The sequence below is a fragment of the Ochotona princeps genome, chromosome 7 (assembly GCF_030435755.1).
Source record: "Ochotona princeps isolate mOchPri1 chromosome 7, mOchPri1.hap1, whole genome shotgun sequence".
Lineage (NCBI taxonomy): Eukaryota > Metazoa > Chordata > Mammalia > Lagomorpha > Ochotonidae > Ochotona > Ochotona princeps.
The window spans coordinates 25,327,226-25,344,191 of NC_080838.1; the positions used below are offsets into that span (position 1 = coordinate 25,327,226).

The 16,966-nt window shown below is 39.2% G+C and overlaps 1 protein-coding gene and 1 pseudogene across 1 annotated transcript in view; both read left to right on the top strand.

Moving 5' to 3' along the window:
* The window catches only part of SCLT1 (sodium channel and clathrin linker 1), a 204,244-nt gene that overhangs the window by 174,062 nt on the left and 13,216 nt on the right, over positions 1-16,966 (top strand). The window lies entirely within an intron of this gene.
* On the top strand, positions 9,476-9,930 carry LOC105942003 (cytidine deaminase-like; annotated as a pseudogene).

Consider the following 16,966-nt stretch of genomic DNA (forward strand, 5'->3'; position numbering starts at 1 on the left):
GACCAAGTCTCAAGAAGTTCAGGTTTCAAGCATTCTTTTTTTTTGCTTTTTTAAGATTTATTTATTTTTATTGGAAAAACAGATTTGATTTACAGAAAAAAGCAGAAAAAAAAAGATCTTCCATCTGCTGGTTCATTCCCCAAAGTGACCACAACGGCCAGAACTGAGCCGATCTGGAGTCAGGAGCTTCTTCTAGCACTCCCAAGCATGAGCAGGGTCCCAAGGCTTTGAGCCATCATCAATCCAATGCTTTCCAGGCCAGAAGCAGGGAGCTGGATTGAAAGTGGAGCATCGAGGACATGAACTGGCATCCATATGGGATCCTGGCACATGCAAGGAAAGGATTTAGTTACTGCGCCACCAGGCCACAGGCCTAGGTTTTCACACAGTAGCCTGAAGGTAATTTCCTGTGAAATGTTTAGTATGCCTGTATTTTGAGTAACCCATCATATGAGATCAAGTGGGGAATTTTCCACTCTGGGTATGTCACTGCTCAGAACGTTTTGGATTGTGGGAGCATTTCAGACTTTTTGGTTATGGATGCTTATACTTAAAAGTAAGTTATTGTCAGAATTAAAATGTTATACCTTTATGTTATTTGTAATTTTTAGATTTAGTCATATTTCTTTACATACTCTTAACAGGAAAAAAATTTCAAATCATTTCTTAACACAACGTAATACTCTAGGAAAGTTCATTCCATGCATTTATAATATACATACAAAAATCTGATTCTTCTGGGATGTAGTTAGCCTTTCCCTGTTACAACCAGGTGAGAAATAAACATTTAACCCAGGATACTGAGAACAACCTGTGCATTTCCCTGCCGTGTCACTGATAGTGTATTATGACCTGACACGTCCAAAGCAAAATGTTTCCTTTGAAAATGGAAAATACTTCACAACATTTTTACCCTAAGATTTTTTCCTTTCAATGATGAATGCTGATATACTGCCTTTAGCATAATAGGAGGCAGTGCAACGTGACAAATAAAAATACTGCCTGAGAAGTTAGTCAAAACGAAATCTAACTTAACTCTTGACCCTTGCAAGGATCATTGGCTGTTCTGAGGCAGTTTTTAATATAATAATAAGTAAGGAGATAAATATATTCAAAGTAAGTCATAGTATACTGCATGAGGTATTTATCAAAAGCATATGTATTCTTTTCACCTTTAATTAAACACTACTAATTCTAGAAATCACTACATTCCTGGCAAGACATATATTTATATTCTACCCAATAGAGGCAAGAATAACATTAAACAATATACATAGATCAATAAAATGTATCTGTGGATGCATTTATATTTGCTTGTCTTGCTTTTTTGTCAGAGAATGAAACACATAATAAATTATAATATTCGAAGTAGAAAATTTATGCTAATTCCAAAGAAAAACTTACACAAGTGATGATCTGTCTTGGACATACTTACGATAGCAATCACACTGGGTATTAGCCATTTAAAACATCCTGTAATATTTCAAGTACTTCATGGAAAATTCACATTGTTTTTTAATTCTGTTTTTCCATGAATTTTAAATATCCTCAAACTTTAAATATCCTCAAAAATTACCAATAGAGTACCCTCTATTGATAAGATATTTCTGTAACCCTGGGAGGAAATCATTTGCTCTTGTTAGGCATGATTTTTATTTTGGCTGATTACATTGCTACAACCTGCTAAATGAACTACAAAGCAATACATTTAGGTGCCAGCCTTGAGGCAGAGCAGGGCTAAGCTGCCTCTATAGCACCAACATCCAGTTCAAGTCCTAACTTGCTCCATGTCCAATGTGGTTCCCTGCTAATATGTCTGGGAAAGCAGTGGAGGACGGCCTTTTAAAAGCCTTTAAAAAAGGGCTCATGTCTTCCATTTAATTCTTCCAAAAATGGTTTCTCTGTTTATGCCAGGGATTTATGTATTCTTTCATTTATATTAGCTTGTAGAACTTAGCTTTTTTAAAAAGTGGGTCCTAGTTTCCTCCTTCCCAGCGTGCTGTTAAAACTTAAAGATTTGGGAATCAACATGGCGGAATAGGGTAAGGACACGTTTAAACGGACGGAGAGACTTTTAGTCAGGATAAAACAGAGAGGACACATTGCAGGAAATAGGAGAGGATAGAACAACAGCAGAGGAGTACCTGGAGACTGACAGACACAGGGAAGCAGTGGACACAACGGTGTGGTGTTGCGGTGACCAATATTCCAGCGTCATTCAGCTGATGGTGATCGGAACTCCACCAGCAACCAGGTAGGAAGGGACTTTCACTGAGAGCTTGGGAGGTGAACCCAGATAAAGAACTGTCCGTCCTGCTGGTCCGTTTGATCTGACCAGCAGCAGAGACAGAGCAGCATATCCCAGATGATCAGTGCAAGAACAGGGTGGATTTCACAGCCCAGTCAGCATCCTAGAGCCGAATTGGGTGTCATTTTGCATAAGGAGGCAAAGGCAAGGGAAAGCACTGAGCATACACTGAGCTGGGAGTGAACTCACTTCTGATTCAGTGAACTGCAGCGACGTGACATTCTACAGGTTCCACCTGAGACAGGTCTGGTTAGCCCTTAGACCTGACAACCAGCAGATCAAGAACTCTAGTAGTGGTACTTCAGGCGCCATTTTGGGCACTGTGGCAAACACTTCAGGACTGCAGGGGACAACAGTGAACTGCACATGTGCTGAGCTCGCGAGAACTCACTGAGTCCCGTGGATTGCACTGGTCCCACAGGGAAAATAATACCAACTGTGGCATTGTACGGATCAAAATAGGTCCATGTGGTTCCCATACCTAACGGCCAACAGGTTCTGACAAAATCAGTGCCACCAACAACCTAGCTATATAGGACACCTGGTGTCTCCCTAATCTTGGGACCTGCTCGAACTGGAAGTGGGAGAAAGGTTGCAGAGACAACGATGCAGCCTTAACACAATATCACAGGAAGTGGAGACTGGTGAGCCAGGAGTTGGGACTACAGAGTTCTTTGTGGAAATCTAACATAAGAACCCAGACCTGGAACTCACTGGAGGGAGTGTCACAATTGACTGCAAACAAAGAGCCGTGTACCAACTGCAATAAGTAAAATCAAACTGTAGACCTGTGTGTGACACAGCTTAGAAACCTACCCCAAGGAGAAGACTCTGCTAACCAGAAATACAATGACCAAGAGCAAAAGAAGAGACAAAGTCACAATGAATATTACTGAAACCTTCCCTGCGAAGGAGCAAAACCCTATGGCAACCTCAGAGGTCACTGAGGAAGACATCGAGAAAATGGGGGACACAGAACTCATAAAACTCATTTTAAGGCTTCTAATCAACAATGAGAAGCACATACAAGAGTTCATAGAATTTAAGGAATATTTTACACAAGCAATAGCAGCAATAAAGTAAATCAAGGCTGCTATATCAGAAATTAAGAATACAGTAGAGCAAATTAAAAGTATGGTGGAGAGTCTCCAAAATAGAACGAAGCAAGCAGATAATAGAATCTCAGAATTGGAAGGTATTTCCTGTCATCAGGGTGAAACAAACAAAAAGCTGGAAGCAGAGCTGGATCAGGCCAAAAAAAGTATTCAAGAATTGAAAGACATTATTAAGAGGTTAAATATAAGAGTTATGGGAGTCCCAGAAGGTGCAGAAACAGAAGCTGAGTTTGCAAATGTATTTAATGAAATCATAAAGGAAAATTTCCCTAATCTAGAGAAAGAATTGGGAAACAGCATCTAAGATGGGCACAGAACTCCCAACAGTCTTGACCAAAAGCAGTCTTCACCAAACACATGATCATCATACACTCTTCAGTTGAACATAAGGAAGAGATCCTTAAAGGTGCACATGAAAAAAATCAACTGACATATAAAGGAATGCCAACTAAACTCACAGGAGATCTCTCACAGGAAACTCTACAGGCAAGAAGAGAATGGAGCAACATATTCCAGATTTTAAAAGCAAAACATTATTGGCCCAGGATAACGTATCCAGCAAAGCTTTCTTTTGTCTTTGAAAATGAAATAAAATTTTTCCACAGTAAATGAAAAGTTAAAAGAATTTACCTCTTCCAAACTGGCCCTACAAATGATACTTCAAGATGTTCTCTTGACATTGAAGAGGAATAGCACCAAACAAAACCAAAGGCAAATGTGAAGAACATCCCAGTAAAATGTCAACAGAAGACTAAACCAATGAACAACCCATTCCTAAAATGACAGGACCAAAGTACCACCCATACATATTAACCCTGAATGTAAATGGCTTAAGCTCAATCAAACATCATAGATTAGTAGACTGGATTAAGAAAACAAAACCCATCTATTTGTTGCCTACAGCAGACACATTTCACCAACAAAGATCAGCAGAAACTGTATCGCATGGGTTTTGATGTTTTCTGTTAGTTTCATCTCTTCAAAACACTTTCTTCTGATTAAATTCTTCACTGACTCATAGATAGTAAAGTAGCATCATTTTCTTCAAGAAGGTTCTTAATTTTCATTTCTTCAGCTATACGTTAGTCATTCAGTAGCATGTTATTTAACTTCATGGTGTTGTTTATTTCTTTTTTCTTGTTTTGTAGTTTTTCATTTAAGCGGATGTATAGTAGCTGTGTAATGGAGACTGTCATATCTAGTAACATGTTATTTAACTTCCTGGCATTGTAAATTTCTACTTTTCTTTCTATTTTTGATTTTGCAGTATGATTTTTCATTTGAGTGGATGTACAGTAGCTGTGAAATGGAGACTAACATATCTAGATGTGAGGATACAATGTAGTATGTATCCCTATTTCCAAAGATGGACTTACAAGGAAACTATTTACTGTATCTTGACAATAGCATACTGGACTCTCTGCCATTGTCCATGCCTGCAATGATGGACACATGACCTTGTATGAAAAACTATACTTTAGTAATGATATAGAGGAACTAGGTGAGGGTTGGGGGGAAATTGGGACTGGAATAAGGGAAATACCAGGAGCCTATGGAACTATATCATAAAATGATAATAATAAAAAATTTTTTAAAAAACTTAAAGATTTGTTCCTAGAAATACACTCTTCTTAAAAGGTGCTAGTTTAGCTTGGTCTTTTTTTTTTTTTTTAAAGATTTATTCATTTTATTACAGCCAGATATACAGAGAGGAGGAGAGACAGAGAGGAAGATCTTCCGTCCGATGATTGACTCCCCAAGTGAGCCGCAACGGGCCGATGCGCGCCGATCCGAAGCCGGGAACCAGGAACCTCTTCCGGGTCTCCCACGCGGGTGCAGGGTCCCAATGCATTGGGCCGTCCTCAACTGCTTTCCCAGGCCACAAGCAGGGAGCTGGATGGGAAGTGGAGCTGCCGGGATTAGAACCGGCGCCCATATGGGATCCCGGGACTTTCAAGGCGAGGACTTTAGCTGCTAGACCACGCCGCCGGGCCCTAGCTTGGTCTTTAAACTGTATTGTATTTGCCGACTCTTGAAGACAATTGCCTGTACATCTGCGTCCTCTCTACTGCGTTAACAATTATGTTCTTATGAATTGTCTTCTTCATCCTTGCTCCTTATCCGTCTATTTACTACAACGAGGAGAATGTTAGGGAGAAAGCCAGAAGCCACAGTATGCTTATGATAACAGGAATCCTCTCGGGACTAGTTTTTTTTCCTTGAGAACTTTTGTTCCTTCCAGCAACAAGTTGGGATGCTTACCAAGTACCTGTGATTTCTTATAATAAATAACTATAAGTGTAGTCAATTATAACAAAATAGTTAAATAAAATAATTTCCTCGTAGGAGACAACTTCTGATCTTGATGTCAAAGCTGAGGATCAGAAGCTTTTTGAAAAATTTGAGTTCCTTTATGGCGTCTTCTTTCAATTTGAAGTTCGATTTGTAAAATTTTACTAATTTATTCTTTTATCCTGAAATCTTTGTAACACAGAGGATTTGCACCTTCCAAAAGAAAACAATTTTACTAGTTACAGTTTTTTTTTCCTACTCTGTTCCACCTTTCATGCTAATGTCAAAAAAGCAAACACTATCCTGGCCCTGCCTTTGAAGACTTGTTTTGTTGTTTCCCATAGGTTTTCCCCAGTCTTCTTGTTTGTGATTTCCCTCTCAACCTCTTTTCTTCATTTTTTTAACGGTTTGGTAGCCACACCAAACCATTGGCCCCATGGACTAAGGGTGCTTGACCAGACCCTTGGTCATTTCAACTCATAGCCTTCACTCAGCCAACACATATTCTTTGAGCAGACACTGTTTATGAGGTAATGGGCATACAGCAAAGACTCTGGTTTCTGATGGTAAGATTGTTTACAGGGAAATGAAAATTATCAGTTAAGTGACTCAGATAATAAAATCAGAGTAAGTATATGCCAGCAATGTAAAGTAAGTCAATGTGACAGTGAATGGTTACATACCTTAGAGTGGACAAGGAAGATCCTATGAGGAAATGAACCTCCAGCTGGGATATGATTATTAAAAGGGTGCTGTCACTTAAAGATCAACAGAAAGAGTACTCCACCTGGGGAGAACAGCTACTTCAATGACCCCAAGAGAGGACCATATTTGTTACGTTTAATAAAGAAATAGCACATAAAGTGAAAACTAGAGTGTTGCAAGATGAGATCACATTTAAGCAGTGTATTATGTTCAGCCATAATACAAATTGTGGAATCTCGGGGGCTAGCCACAATAAATGGTTGTATTGCTCATATTCCATGTCCAAGACTGTTTGGCAGAACAATTGTTCTGCTGGAGGTTTTCTCATCTTGCACACATGGATTTCTAAGATAGTTAGACTAGGAAGAGCCGGGTGAAGTAGAATCTGGGCTCTTAACTAAGCTTTGAAGTGGATGGATGGGTAGATAGATAGATAGATAGATAGTTAGATAGATACCCATTATGACTTCAATATATTCATCTCCTTTGGCCAAAATTGGTCACAGGGATCCAATGTAGCTGCATAGGAATCTAGGAAATGTACAGAGAACATAGAATGGTTGGTGGATATTGATGGTCTACTGCAAACAGGGCCTGAACTTGTAGGGTTTTATATTAGCCAGATTAGAGAGTTGTAAATGAGAAACAAAGCCATTGGCTAAACAAAGCCAAAAACCACCTGCTCATTTTTTTTTTAAAGAAAGAAAAAAAAAAAAGAAACCACTGTATCCACCCTGTGAACACAAGACTGGGAAAGCTAGATAACCACTTAGAAGGCATTTCCAAGTTTCATTAAATATGATACTGAAAAAAAAATAGATTTTTAAAAAGATGATACTGTTTTAGACCAAGGAGACAAAAAAAAAGATGGATTAGTTAGGATTTTTTTAAGATTAATTTTATATTTTTTTTATTGGAAAGTCAGATATACAGAGGAGAAGAGACAGAGGGGAAGATCTTCATCCATTAATTCACTCCCCAAGTGGCCGCAATAACAAGCTGTGTCAGTCTGAAGCCAGGAGCCTCAAGCTTCAAGCCTCCTCTGAATCTTCCACATGTTTATAGGGTCCCAAGGCTTTGGACTTGACTGTTTTCCCAGGCCATAAGCAGGGAGCAGGATAGGAAGTGGGGTCACTGGGGTTAGAACCAGCACCCACATTGGATCCTGGCAAGTGCCAGGCTAGGACTTTAGCTGCTAGGCTACTGCACTGGGCCTCAAGGTTTTTTGTTTTGTTTTGTTTTTGTTTATTTTTTTTTAAGAAGGAACAAAAGTTGCTGATGGGTTAGATGTAGCATATGAAGAGGTGAGTCTAAATTATTTGAAGGCTGACTTTTGCGCACCGTTTCTTTCTGTGAGTAGCCTTCCACAATATTGTCCTGAAAAGTACTGCTTCTCTTCAGACAAAACTCAAACCCTATTTTTTCCTCATTTACCTAACAGATGGAGTTTCCTCTTCCTGCACTCTTAGAGCAGCTTCCCCATTCCTGGGGTTGGGGGGACACTTACTGAATTGTAGCATTTAGCACAAACACCATTTGTGTTTGTCTCTTCTGCAAAACCAAAAGCTAGCTCTTCCCTGACACTATGTATTGAATAAGTATATGAACAAATGAGTGTGCAGTATTATTTTTACTTCTCTGATGCAAAACAGAATTATGAAATTATATATAAAGGTATCTTCAGAAAATTCATAAAAGTGAAAATTATGAAAAACTATGCATAGGTTTTAAAAACTTCTGTAACACAATAATCCTTTAGTTTCACTTTTTAGAATAGCACATATGAATGTGTGGTGAATTACTTTCTATTACATTAGAAATTTTTGGCTGTACATCTGTAATGTTTGGCTGCCATAAGTGCTTTTTCAAGGCGTTTTTTTTTTTAATTAACAGTATGAGAGCCAGCTGCAGGTACTGGCAGATTACAAAATGCATAATTACTGAAAATAACTGAAGCATATTATAGGATAATTCAACAGAAAAAAAAACATCTGGCACATGCTATGTTAATTTGTCATAAGAAAGCTTCGAAGACAGCATGTGCTGCAGCTGGCAAGGCCATCATTTCCCTGAAGTGAATAGTACACCTTTTGTTTTTAATTCTCACATATAACATAAAGTAAAGCCTCATGTCATTTAATCTTCAGTCATCACTAGAGGATTTCGTGTGATTAGGATATTTTCCCATACCAACCAAAACCTAGATGATTAGTTCTTATTTTACACTGTACCTCTGCAATAATGGGATGATTAGAGAAAAAAAAAACAGATAGTTGTATCTCAGATGGTGACCCAAATTTAAATCTCTTGTCTCATGTTAAGAAACTAATTTTCTTTCTTCAATTTAAAGTGTGTGTCATGTTTGAAAAAAATAGATATACTGTAAGGAAAATCTTATTCTTAACCTTATAACCATAGATTTCCATTAGTGTACAAGACGACTACATACATTGCATGAAAATGCATGTTATCAAAAAAGTATTTGTGGATTACAAAAAAAATGCCTTGCACCAAAATAAATTTATTCTTTTATTCAGTTATTCCATAGATTTTTTTCTAGTGTCCTCAAATGTCAGTGATATTCAGAGTTAAAATATTTTTAGAACAGATATTCTCCATTGTCACAGGTTAGGATAGTCATGTTTATAGTAGAAACAAAATGGAAAGTTTTAAGTATTGTTTCAAAGCAACTTGTAGCAGACATTTAATGAGATAGTTCAAGCATACAAATATATCCTTAAATCAGGCCTGAAGGGTTCATTTCATACTTCCAGTTGCACCTGTGAGGCAGCAGATAAAGGCTGTAATAATTAGATCCCTACCTTTCACATGGAAGATTCAAATTTTGTTCCACGTTCCTGATTTTGGCCTGGCCCAGCCCTAGCTTTGCAAACATTTGGAAACTGGTAGAATCTTTCTGTTTCTCTATCTGTGTGTATGTGTGTGTGTATATACATATACATATACATATATAAACATATATATATACACATGCACATATATATATACCTTTTAAATAAAATGAAAATAATTGGCGCCTGCACCTGCCGACCCAAGGACAGACATGGCCCGGGAGCCTCAGTCCGGTGCGCTGGAGCCGGAGTACCTGCAGCGGCTGCTGCTCTGCTCCCTGGAGGCCAAGAAGTCGGCCTACTGCCCCACAGTCGCTTCCCCGTGGGCGCCGCCCTGCTCACCCGCGACGGGAGGATCTTCTCGAGGTGCAACGTAGAAAATGCCTCTTACACCCTGGGCAACTGTACTGAAAGGACTGCCATCCATAAGGCCATCTCCGAAGGGTGCCAGGATTTCAGGGCCATCGCCATTGCCAGTGACCAGCAGGATGACTTCATCTCACCATGCGGGGCCTGCAGGCAGGTCATGAGAGAGTTTGGCACCGACTGGGACGTGTACATGACGAAACCAGATGGCACATATGTGGTCAGGACAGTCCAGGAGCTGCTGCCTGCTTCCTTCCTGCAGAAGTTCCAGGGAAGGCCAGAGAATTGCTAGCACCTGGGAGAGCCTGGGGTCCCGAGTGCTCCAGGGGACAGCACCACTAGAGCTTCTGAAAGACATCCTCTCTGGCCTGGAGACACCTGCCGGTTGAGTTCAGTGATACAGGGCTGGACAAGGATGACTTCTTCAAGCTACACTCAAACATGTTGGTCATTGGCTGGAGTGACCCGGGGCCTCACTCTGGGCTGGGCAAGATCTTCCCCTGCACCCACCAGGGACTCAGGGTGCTTCACCCCACTCCACTCCTGCTGTCCTTTCTGCAGGTACTCTAAAACCCCATACTGTGTGTACAGTAATGCTTGTGAATGCCTACTCCCATATCAGAGAACTGGGTCAAGTCCTAACTGCTCCACTTCGCATCCAGCTCCCTGCTAATGCACCTGGAAGAGCAGCAGACCATGGCCCTGGCGCTCCAGGCCCTCACCCTACACGGAGACCCTGACGGAGGTTCTGGACCCTGGCTTCTGTCCAGAGCTGCAACCATTTGGGGAATGAAGCAGTGGATAGATACTGTCTCTCTCTCTCTCTTTCTCTCACTCTCTTTTAAAGAAATAAAGTAAATCTTAAAAAAAAAAAAAGAAAAGAAAAGAATTTTTTGAATGTGGGAACAAATTTATTTTGGTACAGATTACTTCAAAACTTATTCATAGTTTTGTCACAATATGCATTTTCCTAAGTCTTTTTTTAACTTTCTTTTTATTATTATTGTTATTGCCATTTTATGATACAGTTCCATAAGCCCTGGGATTTCTCTTACCCCCTCCCCCTCTGCCTTAGAGTTCCCATATATCATTACTATAGTATAGATCTTCATACAGTCATATGTCCATCATTGCAGGCATGGACAATGGCAGAGTCCAGCATGCTATTGTCAAAATATAGTTAATAGTTTCCTTGGGACTCCATCTTTGATCTGGAAGTAGAGATGCATACTGCATTGTATCCTCACATCTGGATAGGGTAGTCTCCATTACACAGTTACTATATATCTGCTTAAATGAAAATCCACAATACAAAATCAATAACAGGAAGAAAAATAGAAATTAGCAACACCATGAAGTTAAATAGCATGCTAATGGATATGATAGTGTCCATGACACAGTTACTATTTATCCTCCTAAGTGAAAAGCCACAAAACAATAACAGAAAGAAAAAAATTTTTAAAAGACAAGAAGTTAAGTAACATGCTACTGAATGACTAATGTGTGGCTGAAGAAATGAAAAAGAAAATAAAAAACCGTCTTGAAGAAAATAGTGCTACTGTATGATTTATGTATCAATGAAAATTTTAATGAAGAAGAAAGTGCTTTGAAGAGATGAAACTAAATTTTAAAAAAATCAAAATCCATGAGTTATAGTTTCCACTGATCTTTGTTGGTGAGACTTATCTTCTGTAGGCAACAAATGGGTTTTTTAATCCAGTCTACTAATCTATGATGTTTGATTGATGAGTTTAAGCTATTTACATTCACGGTTAATTAGGAATGGGTGGTAATTTGGTCCTGTCATTTTAGGAATAGGTTGTTTTGGTGGGAACTATTCCTTTTCTCTGTCAAAAGAACATCTTTAAGTATCATTTGTAGGGCCAGTTTGGAAGAGGCATATTCTTTTAACTTTTCTTTACTGTGAAAAATTTTCATTTCATTTTCAAAGACAAAAGAAAGCTTTGCTGGATACATTATCCTGGGCCAACAATGTTTTGCTTTTAAAATCTGGAATATGTTGCTCCATTCTCTTCTTGCCTGTAGAGTTTCCTGTGAGAGGTCTCCTGTGAGTTTAGTTGGCATTCCTTTATATGTCAGTTGATTTTTTTCATGTGCACCTTTAAGGATCTCTTCCTATGTTCAATTGAAGATTGGTGAAGACTGCTTTTGGTCAAGACTGTTGGGAGTTCTGTGCCCATTTTAGATGTTGTTTCCCAATTCTTTCTCTAGATTAGGGAAATTTTCCTTTATGATTTCATTAAATATATTTGTAAAACCAGTTTCTCTTTCTGCACCTTCTTGGACTCCCATAACTCTTATATTTAACCTCTTAATAATGTCTTTCAATTCTTGAATACTTTTTTTGGCCTGATCCAGCTCTGTTTCCAGCTTTTTGTTTGGTTCCCTCTGGTGACAGGAAATACCTTCCAATTCTGAGATTCTATTTTCTGCTTCATTCATTCTTTTTGGAGACTCTCCACTGTACCTTTATTTTACTCTTCTGTATTTTTCATTTCTGAGATATCAGCTTTCGTTTGATTCATTTCCACTGTGACGTGTTCCTTAAATTCCTTGAATGCTTTATGTGCTTCTCGTTGTCAATAAGTTTTATAACAAGTGTTTTGAATTCTGTATTCCCATTTTCTCTATGTCTTTCTTGGTAACTCTGAGGTTGGCATAGGGTTTTGCTCCTTTGCAGGAGAGTCTTCAGTAATATTCATTGTGCCTTTGTCTCCTCTTCTGCTCTTGAATATTGTACTCTGGTTATCAGATTCTTCTCCTTGGGGCAGGTTTCTAAGCTGTGTCGTCCACAGGTCTACAGTTAGATTTTACTTACTGCAGTTGACACACAGCTCTTTGCTTGCAGTCCCTTTTGCCACTCCCTCCAGCAAGCTCTAGGTCTGTTGGAAATACGCCATACTTTCCATAGCCCCAGTTCTTGGTTCACCAGTCTCCACCTCCTGTGATACCATGCTGAGGCTGTATCATTGTCTGTACCAGCATTCTCCCACTTCCTGTTAGAGCAGTTTCCAGGATCAGGGAGACCCCAGGTGACCTATATAACAAGGTTGTTGGTGGTGTTGATCTCACCAGAGCCTGTTGGCCGTTAGGTCTGAGGACCACATGGACCTGTTTTGACCCATATGATGCCAAAGTTTGTATTATTTTCCCTGTGGGACCAGTGCATTGCACTGAGCTCAGTGAGTTCGTTCCCAGCTCAGCGCATGCACACCTCACTGTTGTCCCTCCTGTTTTAATGCCTTTGTCACACTGTACAAAATGGCACCTGATGTGCTACTACTGGAGTTCTTGATCTGGTGACCATCAGGTCTGAGCGCTACCCAAACCTATCTTGGGTGGAACCTATAGGATGCTATGTTGTTGCAGACCACTGAATCAGAAATGAGTTAACTCCCAGCTCAGTCCATGCTCAGTTTTGTCCCATAGCCTTTGTCTCTCTAGACAAAATGGCACCTGATCCAGCTGTAGTGGGCCAACTGGGCTGTAAAATCCACCTTGTCCCCGTACCACCTGTCTGGGACCTGAACTCTGTCTGCTCCTCCTGGTCAAATGAAACAGACCAGCAAGATGGGCAGTTCTTTGTCTGGGTTCACCTCCTGAGCTCCTGGTGCATGCCCCTTCTCATCTTGTTGCTGTTAGAGTTCCGGCTGCCACTGTAATTCAGATTGCCGCTGGCTGAATGCCCTTGGGATATCCATCACTGTAACACCATACCGTTGTCTTCGCTGCTTTCTTGTGTCTGTCAGCCTCCAGGTGCCCTTCTGCTGTCATTCTGTCCTCTCTTACTCACCTGGATGTGACCTCTCTGCTTCACACTGGCTAATGTTTCTACTTCTGTTTAAACATGTCCTTGCCCTATTCTACCATCTTGATTCCTCCAAAAATAATTTTTAGTCTTTAATTTCTTCTTTAAAATATCCTGTGTATTTTTAACTCTGTTGAACATTTCTACATGTTCCTTGAACTCAGTATATTCAAAAGTGAACACATTTTTTTCACCTCTAATGCAAGTCTTTATTTCATCTACTTCCCATTTTCATGAATATAATATCAAATAACTAGTTGCTCATGCAAAACTCTGAATATCATTCTGAACTACTCCTCACACCTCTACATCCAATGCTTGTAATTCTACCTCCTAAATATACATTGATTCTGTTCGTTTCTCCCCATTACTTCCTAATGTATTTAGCAATCACATCATTTCTTAAAATACGTAAGCTCCTTTTCAGTGTATTCAGAATGCATCTTAATTTCCTATCTTGAAAAGTAAACTTCATTGTGATCTGTATTTCCCTGTATTCCAACTCATTCCTCTCTCACTACCATCAGCATCTCTTAATGATATTCCATATCCCATTCATCCAGAGCGTATTCCAGTTTTCTAAATTTATGGTCTGTTCTACTTCCTGGCTTTCACACATGGATTTGATTGTAACACTGTTCTTTTCCTTCCCCTGCCTTTGTCTGTCTAACTTTTATTTGTCCTTCATGCATCAGTTTAAAAACCTACTTCCTCCAGAGAGACAGCTCCAAGCCCCTAATCTTCCATATGTGTTCCCATAGCACCATGAACTTTTTATCCCACTCATTTCCTATATTTTAAGCCAAGTAGCTGTCCAATATTTCTAGTGGTTCACCAGTTTCTCCATTTCAATGACTGGATCTTGTTCTCACCCTTGTCTCCCTAGTGTCTCACATAGAATAGAGCAGATGACAGATACTAGTTTCAGTATTTGATGAATGAATGAGTTCTGTAATTCCCCCAATCTTGTTCTAAAGTACTTAAAATAAGGTAAACTTAGAAAACTTCAATACATTACTTTGTAACTGAGATATTTTTCCTTTAGAAAATCTGATGAAGTTTGTGCACCCACCGGCCATAATTAAAAAAAAAAAAACATATACAAAATCTTTTTTTAAGGTTTCACATATGTATGTATATATGTGAAAGAGTTAAAAGGATAAGGAAAGACAGAGAAAGATCTTCCATTCATCTCCTGATTTATCCCCAAATGGGTGCAATAAACATCCTGGCTGCTCCAAACCAAAGTTAGTGGCCAGGAAAGGTTCCCCATGGGTGGCAGGGACCCAAGCACCCAGGCCATCTTTCACTGCTTTCCAGGGAGCTGGATTGGAAGCAGAGAAGCTCAGACTCAGATGTAGTGCTGCGATATGAGATGCTAGTGTCACTACTGGCAGCTTGACCAACTGTACCACTACGCTGGCCCCAGCATATATGATTTCTGTTCTTCAGAACATACATGGAGCCTATCTGTGGACCACAAATTAGGAGCTTGTCCCGGGTTCTCACCTTTTAACTACTGCCACCTTGGACTGGAGACCTGCCTGCCAATTTTAAGCCTGAGAAAACAAAGCATGGTAAGCTACAGGCAGTCAGGGGAGTAAGGATGCTTCACATGGTTAATAAGTAATCCTGAAAAGAAATACATGGTGTAATTTGATGGCTTATCGGTGTTGATTTTAGGACTTTGTTTACTAAAACATAGATTGTTTATAAATTTAATATAAACATACAGATGCTTATTATCTAAATTTTCCTCGCACAGAAATTGTTTTGCAGCTACTGCTACATTATGCTTTATAGGCATGATTAGGATTTTCTGCCACTTAAATATAAATTACATAAATTAACAAACTATTTAAGACACTGATGATAAGTAATTCTATTCTATGTGTACTTTAAAATTAGTGGAAGATAATTTTATATTAAATCATATAATGCATGATTTGCCAGAAACTATAGACAAATTAGGAACAATTTATGTTACATTTTTATCTAGGAGCAAGGTGTTGACCTACCTTTAGATGTCTGTATCATGCATTTGAGCACCTGGATTCAAAATCTAATTCTGACTCCTAACTCCAGCTTCCTGCTAATGTAAACCGTGGGAAATGACATTAGTGGGATAGATAATTGGGTTCCTGCCAATCAGATGGGAACCTAGCATAAGTTCCTGGCTGCCAGCTACAGTCTGTCCTGGCCCCATGTTAAGCCTTGAGGGCTTTTGGAAAGTGAACCAGCAGATGAGAGGGCTAGAGGGAAAGAAAATATTGATTTAGTATAAAATACCTGTAAGTACAATAATATCAAACAGAAACCTGAATTGTCATCCCTGTTTTCTGGCAGACTAGACTTAAATCATTCCTAATAGGTAAGAATGTTTCTGTTTTTAAAGATTTCCAGGGAAGAAATTATGTAGTTTTACTTGGCAGGTGTTTCAACTGTAATACCATGGCGAAACTTTCTGGAAAGTCTTATTTAATATTTATCCTAAATCACTCATGGCACAGAGAACTCTCAATTATGTTCTCTAGTGAAGGGAAATTTCTTCTAGATCTTATAGCGTCAGATCATCCTCCAGGGTCTTTCCTTTATAGCTGCAGTGGAATATCCTGACAGAGAAATACAGAGTTGCAAAAGACTGACAGGAAGGCTCCAAAGAAGTCTCAGGGGATAGAAATGGTAAAATTGCTTCTCTGTTCACCCTTTAATACCTTCTAAAATTTCATTCAAAGACAACCATAAGATTGAAGCAAATGCTGAAATGAAAAATAACCTGTCGTTAGCCACTTGAAATCTTTTGCAGGAGGAAGTAGAATATAAGTGACTCTAAATAAATAAAAATTATCCTTATAATATATTTTCTTGTAGATTCCTCAGTGTTTATTGAGCAGGTAAAGAATAAAATTTGCTGAAGGTTTAAGGATATGGAAATTCTGCATCCTGATTTAATCATCACCCATTAAACATCACACTGAACCCCATATATAAATGTGTAACTTAAACAATTTTTGAATAAAGAACAAGTATTTGGCTTCACAGTTCAGTTACCACTTGGAATACCTGCATTCTAAATCAGACTGCCTGGATTCAAATCCTGGCTACCCTTCCAATTCAGCTTTCTGCTAGTACTCACACTGGGAGGTAACAGGTGATGGTTCTCAGACTGAGTCCCAGATACCCACAGGAGAAGCCTGGATTGCATTCTAGACTCCTGACTTCTGCCTGGCTCAACCCAACTGGGAACCCTGGGGAGAGTAAATCAGTAGATGGGAGATCTCTGACACTCTGTGTCACTGTCTTTAAAATACAATAGTTGTAAAAAAAAATGAAATTTTCTAATGGCAAGTTTTTCTGTAGAAATTTAAATGTAAAAAAGCAAATGTTTATTGAACCCCTGTATATAGAGAACTGTGATAGATACCGTGTAAAATATATTCTCTGTTTGTAGCATTCCCATGCCACTTGGGGGAATGTGTACCTGTATGTCTAGATGTGC